Source organism: Mus caroli, chromosome X (genome assembly GCF_900094665.2).
Source record: "Mus caroli chromosome X, CAROLI_EIJ_v1.1, whole genome shotgun sequence".
Taxonomy (NCBI): Eukaryota; Metazoa; Chordata; class Mammalia; order Rodentia; family Muridae; genus Mus; species Mus caroli.
The window spans coordinates 84,007,678-84,015,237 of NC_034589.1; the positions used below are offsets into that span (position 1 = coordinate 84,007,678).

The 7,560-nt window shown below is 39.7% G+C and overlaps 1 pseudogene; it reads right to left on the reverse strand.

The window, feature by feature from the left end:
- Window positions 1–1,986: 1,986 nt before the first annotated feature.
- Window positions 1,987–4,091, reverse strand: LOC110286272 (annotated as a pseudogene).
- Between the last annotated feature and the right edge of the window lie 3,469 nt (window positions 4,092–7,560).

A 7,560-nucleotide genomic window follows, 5' to 3' on the forward strand; every position in this document is an offset into this window, starting at 1 on the left:
GAGATGATCATGTGTTTTTTGTCTTTGAGTTTGTTTATATAATGGATTACGTTGATGGATTTCCGTGTATTAAACCATACCTGCATCCTTGGAATAAAACCTACTTGACCAGGATGGATGATTGTTTTAATGTGTTCTTGGATTCGGTTAGCGAGAATTTTATTGAGTATTTTTGCATCAATATTCATAAGGGAAATTGGTCTGAANTTCTCTATCTTTGTTGGATCTTGCTGTGGTTTAGATATCAGAGTAATTGTGGCTTCATAGAATGAGTTGGGTAGAGTACCTTCTACTTCTATTTTGTGGAATAATTTGTGCCGAAGAAGCCAGGGTTCCTGATACCATGCATCAAGCCATCACTGGAGTCAGTGTACTTCTCTAAAACAAAGCCAACATTGAAAACAGAAGAGGATTCTAGTAATACTTTGATTTAAGAAAAAGAACAAAATTTTAATACCTCAACAAAGAACACAAAAAGTAAGCAAATCCTTAGAAATCTCTAAATATACATGTGTGTGTTTATATAATTAGGATTATCATCAATATTTTAAGACAATTTTTTTCTTTAGATACTGGGGATATTATTGTTAAGGAAAAAAAATGCCCAGACTCTGTTTTTTGTTTGTTTGTTTGTTTTATTTTTCTTTGTTTTGCTTTTTATTGGTTATTTTATTTATTTATATTTCAAATGTTATTCCCCTTCCCAGTTTCCCCTTTCCAAACTCTCTCTCATTCCCCCTCCCACTGCTTCTATTATGGTGCTTCCTTACTCACCCACCCATTCCTGTCTCCCTTCTCTGGCATTCCCCTGCACTGGGGCATAGAGCATTTATAGGACCAAGGGCCTCCCCTTCCATGGATGCCAGATAAGGCAATCCTCTGCTACCTATGCAGATGGAGCGATGGGACCCTCCATGTGTACTCTTTGGTTGGTGGTTTAGTCATTGGTAGCTCTGAGGGGTCTGGTTGGTTTATATTGTTGTTGTTCCTATGGGTTGCAAACCCCTTCAATTCCTTCAGTCCTTCCACTAATTCCGCCATTGGGGTCACTGTGCTGAGTCCCATGGTTGGCTGCAAGCATCCACATCTTTATTGGTCAAATGCTGGCAGAGCTTCTCCAGAGACAGCCATATCAGGGTGTGGCTGTACTGGGCTTCTGTTCAGCAAACACTTCTTAGCATCCACAATAGTGTCTGCAGTTGGCATCTGCATATAGGATGAGATGCAGTATTTGAATGGCTTTTCCTTCAGCCTCTGCTCCACTCTTTGTCCCTGTATTTCCTTTAGATGGGAGAAATTCTGGTTTAATATGTTTGAGATGGGTAGGTGGTGCCATCCCTCAACTGGGTGCTGTGCCTAACTGCCTAACCTCTGGATATGGTCTCTATGGGTTCTTTCTTCCCTTTGTTAGGTATTTCAGCTAATGTTATCCCTGTTGGGTACAAGGAGCCTCTTCCTTTTCTGGCAACTGGGAATATCTGGTGGCTACTCCCAGTTCTCCAATTCCCACTACTATATACCTCTGTTCAATATCCTGACCCTCTGTACATACTCTATTTGTAATGACCTCACACAACTTTCTTTTCACCGTGCCTCAACTCAACCCAGAGTCCAACATCAACTCCTCAGCAGGATGCAAAGTCAGCATTCATTCTGGAGTGAGGACAACTGGCCTGCAGAGCACAGATCAGCAAGTACTTCACTGTTCCCAGGAAGAGAAGTGAGCTCTTAGAGCTGGTCTGCAGTCTTTCAAAGGTACCTCTTCCTCTCTGCTACTGTTCCCTGCTTTGTTCTGCTCAAAAGCAAGATTGAAATCTTAATCAAATCAGGAAGCTAGATCTTTAAAATAATTTAAAAATCACTTTATATAAAGCAGCACAAACATATGCCTTTCTGCGAAAAGAAAAATGTTAATGAAGTACATGGTGATGTGGTTGTGGGCTGTCAACAACTTCTGCTCAACTGGATCCTGTGAGCATCTCAGAGTTATTCCTTTACCTTGCTCATGCTGCCTGAAAACTCTTCCATGTCTCCAGTCACATTTTCACTTTCTTCTGGCCTTAAGCTTTCTCTTTCAAACCTGGTCCCATTGGGGATTGAGTTTTCCCCATTGAGGAGCTTCCTTTTCAGCAGCCTTGATTTTCCTGACAGTCTCTGTGAGGCTCAAAGATTCCTGAACCCCTGCCTCCTTCCCTAGCTTTTTCAGGACCAGAGGGAGTCTTGAGTCCCTCACTTCACCCTCCAATAGTCCCAGGTCACTCTCCTAGTGTACTGGTTAGTTTTGTATCAACTTGACACAGCTGGAGTTATCACAGAGAAAGAAGCTTCAGTTGGGGAAATGCCTCTAAGAGATCCAGCTGTAGGGCATTTTCTATATTAGTAATCAATGGGGAAGGGCCCCTTGTGGGTGGGACCATTCCTGGGCTGATAGTCTTGGGTTCTATAAGAGAGTAGGCTGAGCAAACCAGGGGAAGCAAGCCAGTAAAGAACATCCCTCCATGGCCTCTGCATTAGTTCCTGCATTTTGACCTGCTTGAGTTCCAGTCCTGACTTCCTTGGTGATGGACAGCAGTATGGAAGTGTAAGCTGAATAAACCCTTTCCTCCCTGACTTGCTTCTTGGTAATGATGTTTGTGCAGGAATAGAAACCCTGACTACGAGGGCAGTGGTGCCCTTGCCTCCATATGCTTGTGGTACTACTCTTGATTCATGACTGCACTCTTCACTGCTTTTTCCAAAATCTCCTTCTTACTCAGATGCAATTTAATGGCCATTGTGGCACCGAAAAATAGGTCAGTTTTGTTTTGATTTGTTTTGTTTTGTTTTCAAGACGATCTTATCTTCATCAATTGTTTTATATGTTGTTAAAAGAAGTGAGGCTCTATCTTCCAAAAATGTCCAAAGTTTGACCTCATTGTCCAAGCTGAAAGGAAAATCCAAGTTCCCCAGAGTGAAGATCCTGTTAATGGTGCTGTCTCCAAGCAAATGCTCGTTTAGTTCCTCTTCAATCATGCAGAACACTAGAAGCTTGGCAGAAATGGGTGGCTCAGTAAAATGCATGTAAACATACTGGATGTTGGGATGCCAGCCTGAGCCATTATCTCAGCCTTCATGGCATAGACCCTGTCATCACTTTTACTCACTCCAAACTTTATTTACACTCTGTCATGTGAATTATTGTCAAAGTAAAAAAAAAAAAAAAAGTCACTGTGGATCACAAACTCTGCATTTGATTGAGTTCCATAAAAAATGTAAATTTGACCTGCAGCCTGAAAGTCCTGCAGAGTCACACACTCACAGTGGTAATCTTCCAGATTATAGCCAGTTGTGATCATGCCATTGATATGATTGTACATGTCCCATAAAGAATCGGAGCCAAGGTCACTCAGAAGCCATCCTCTGTAGGGACTTGGTTATGCCAAGATGGCACACCTGTAGTGCTCCTAAATGAAAGAATTCTTCAAAGGCAGTTTGTTGGCATAAGGATTGTTCTGGATGATTTTATAAAAATAGGCATAATGATGTGTTGTATTTTTATACTGGCTGAAGACATCATGGATGGCTTCTGTCGACTGAATTCATCACAATTCCTCTTCTTCGAAGTAGAGAGGGGTATCATATTTAATGGGGAGGGTCTAAATGTATGGTTGCCAGAAAGAGTTGGGGCTGGCTCTTTCACACAGCAGATGAAAGGCCAGTGCATTTTTTCCCATAGCTTGGAGAATTTGATCTTGAGAATACAAAAGCCATAATACTGAATTCTTAGCAAATTCAACAGTCTTCAGTAACTTTCTTGGAACCCATAAAAATAATTCTTCTGCCATGATGTCTCTTGATGATCTCAAACAAAAACCCTCTGCTTTGAAGTTAACAATTTGAAAACTCTCAACAGAAGCCCCATTTTCAGAGGCCCATTTCATTAAATCAAGGAAATAATCCTCCCTTTTCCCATCAAAAATAACAGACAAACCTTTTTGCTTCTTTTGTATTTTCTCCACTAGAGCCACAATCTCCATGTACTCTTCCCATTCTTTTCCTGGTCCAGGTGCAGGAGTACTACATTTCTGCAACAGCTTACCTGTCAGGTTTAAGAGTTTTCACTAAACTTTTCTCACCCATTTTCTGATCACATGCTTCACCTATGAGCAGTGGCAGCACCACACTCCACCCTGGGTCCATCATCCCCTTCAACCAACCCTCAGGCTGCAATGGTGGTGGTGACAGGTGGTGGTGGCAGTGGCTAGATGCCTTTTTTCTTTCTTTTTTTTATAAACTCAATTCTTTTTTTTTAATTAGGTATTTATTTCATTTACATTTCCAATGCTATCCCAAAAGTCCTTCCCCTGCCCCCCCCCCCGCCCACTCCCTCACCCACGCACTCCCACTTCTTGGCCCTAGCAGTCCCCTGTACTGAGGCAGATAAAGTTTTCATGACCAATGGGCCTCTCTTTCCACTGATGGCTGACTAGGCCATCTTCTGATACATATGGAGCTAGAGACACGAGTTCTGGGGGGTACTGGGTAGTTCTTATTTGCATTTTAGAACATTTCTGGTAACATAATGGCTTCAATTGGGTAGTTAAAATGCATAGAAATTAACATCTTAATAAATTTTATAAGTTTTATGTATGAATAGAAGCAACATTTTATAATGTGTAATTAAGAATGGATTAACTTCTGGCCCATAGACATTCTCCTCTCTTGCTGTTTCCCAAGGCCCAAACCTTTCCCCTAGTGTTGTAACAGAGAACCAGCTGCAGCCTTTCCTCACCTCTCCTCACATCTCCCATGGATCTCACAGACCATCCTCTCCTAATCTACCTCCTCCAACTCATAGTTTTATCCTAGCACCCAAATCCATCAGACACCCACTGCTAAACCGTATGCCCCACCTGCCATAAAACCAGGTAGACTGCCTGCAGACCTTCTCTTTTCTGTCTACAGACCTCATCTCTCAGTCTTGTTTCTAGCACTTTAACAGGATACCAGTTACACCTTTCCTTATCCTTGCTAACATATCCCGTGGGTCCCAGAAATCACTTTTCCTTAAACCTCTCATTTGTTGATTTGTCCCAAACCTCAACTCCAGTAGCCACTCCCTGCTAACAAAAGGGCAGCTATTCCCAAGGCAATAAGGAGACTGAAGGTGTACTCACACCTCTTCTACTCTCTCTGAGATCCCATCACCCCAGTTGCATTCTAGCTCTGTGGCTATAAACCTGGTGAGGATCTCTGATCCCACCCCCAAAGGACTACAAAATCTTTCTCCTCCATTTTTTTTTTTTTTGTCCAACTCATCTGAGTTACCTAACCTGAATATGAGCAGGCATTCCCTGTGAACCAGCTCCATAGGCCAGGAAAGAATGCATCACACAGCTATGATACTCTGAAAATCCAGAGAGGAAAACAAAACAAAACAAAACAAAACCAAAGAACAAAACAGCCACACAAAAACACAAATCTGAAAATCAACACTTATACCTTTAATCATCCCAAACCTACATACCTAGGCACAATCTTAAAGCACAATCATTAATATAACAGTGCAAAATGTATCCACTGGAACACAGCTATTTTATCACAGTAGGCCCTGACTATTCCAATATAGCTGAAGCACAATCAAAACACCTTAAAAAACAACTATATAAAGATGACAGTGGTCCTTAAAAAAGAAGTGAATACATTTCTTAAAGAAATCCAGAAAACACAAACAATTGTAGGAAATTAGTAAATCCCCCAAAGAAAGACGACAAAACATAAAACACTTGGAGGGAGTGAATAAAACTGTTCAGGACCTGAAAACAGAAATATAAACAATAAATAAAAACTGAGGGAATCATGAAAGTAAAAATTTTATGAATTCTCACAGGAACTACAGAGGCAAGCTTCATCTACCGAATTGAAGAGATGGAAAAGATAATCTCAGGAGTTGAAGATATAATAGAAGAAATGAACAATATTTTTTCAGTCAAAGAAATTAGTAAATATAATATACTAGTGACACAAAAACAAGAGAATCTGAGACAATATGAAAAGACCAACCCTAATCATAAGAGGAATAGAGGAAGGAAAAGAATACCAGTGCCAAGTCTAAGAAAATATTTTGAACAAAATCATAAAAAACAAAATCTCCAACCTAAGAAAAGTGATGCCTATAATGGTATAAGAAGCATATATAAGATGAACTAGGTTGAATCAGAAAATAATGTTACCTAAACATATAATAATCAAAACACTATTCACATAGAACAAGAAAGAATACTAAAAACTGCAAGATAAATAGACCAGCTAACATATAAATGCAAACCTATTAGAATAACACCTGACTTCTCAGTGGAGACTCTAAAGGCCCAAAGGGTCTATTCTTCTAACTCTAAAAGACCCAAAAATGCCAGCACAGATTACTATACCTAGCAAGACAAACACAGCACTTGGTAGAAAGCAACATATTTCATAATAAGGTCAATTAAAAATATACCTACAAATGTAGCCACAAAAGAAGGGAAACTCTAAGAAGGTTAAGAAGGTTAACTACACACATGAAACCATGGGGAATAAATAATCTCATATGAGCAATACAAAAAAAGGGAAGCATACACACGCCACCACCACCACTACCAACACCAACATGTACAATAACACCAGCAGCAGCAGCAACAGCAACAAAAAATGGAAATTGCTCACTGATATCTCTCAATATCTGTGTTCTCCACTCTTCAACTAAAACACATACACTAACAGAAAGGATGGAAAACCAGGATCCATCCTTCTGCTACACATGAGAGACAAACCTTAGCATAGAGAATGGATATTACCTAGGTGTAAATGATTAGAAAAGGATATTCCAAGCAAATGAACCTAAGAAGCAAGCTGGTATATCACATTTTAATATTAAAAAATTAAAAAGACTTCAAACCAAAACTAATAAAAAGAGATGAGGAATGATACTACATATTCATCAAACAAAATCAACCAAGAAGACATTTAAATTTTTAACATCTTTGTCCTAAAATCTAGGGCAGATAAATTTGCAAAAGAATCACTACTACAGCTTATATGGTACACTGACACTCACACACTGAAAATGGTGTGTGAAATTACCAATGGACTGGTCATCTATAGAAAAACTAAACAAAAAATAGTAGAACTAACATATGTTACAAAATATATTGGCCAAAACCATATTATAGAGCACTTCACTAAACACACACACAAAAAATGTATTTTCTAATCTGTACCTCATAAGCTATTGTCCAAGACTGACAAGACACATAGACACAAAATAAGTCTGAGCTGATATAAGAAAATTCAAACTTTTTTTGTACATTCTATCAAGCTACTGTGGGTTAGAGCAGTATATCAATAATAAAAGAAACAGCAGAAAGCTTTTAAACTCATGGAAATTTGTTGTATGCCGGCCCGTGGCCTACATGAACCCGGTATTTCTGGAAGGCAGGCTTGGGTTGAAAGAGACTTAGACTGCAATAAAAGATTATGAAGCTAAGACAACATTCTGATCAAGGCCCTTGAGTTTACTAAGGGGGAAGCCCCTCCCCCCCC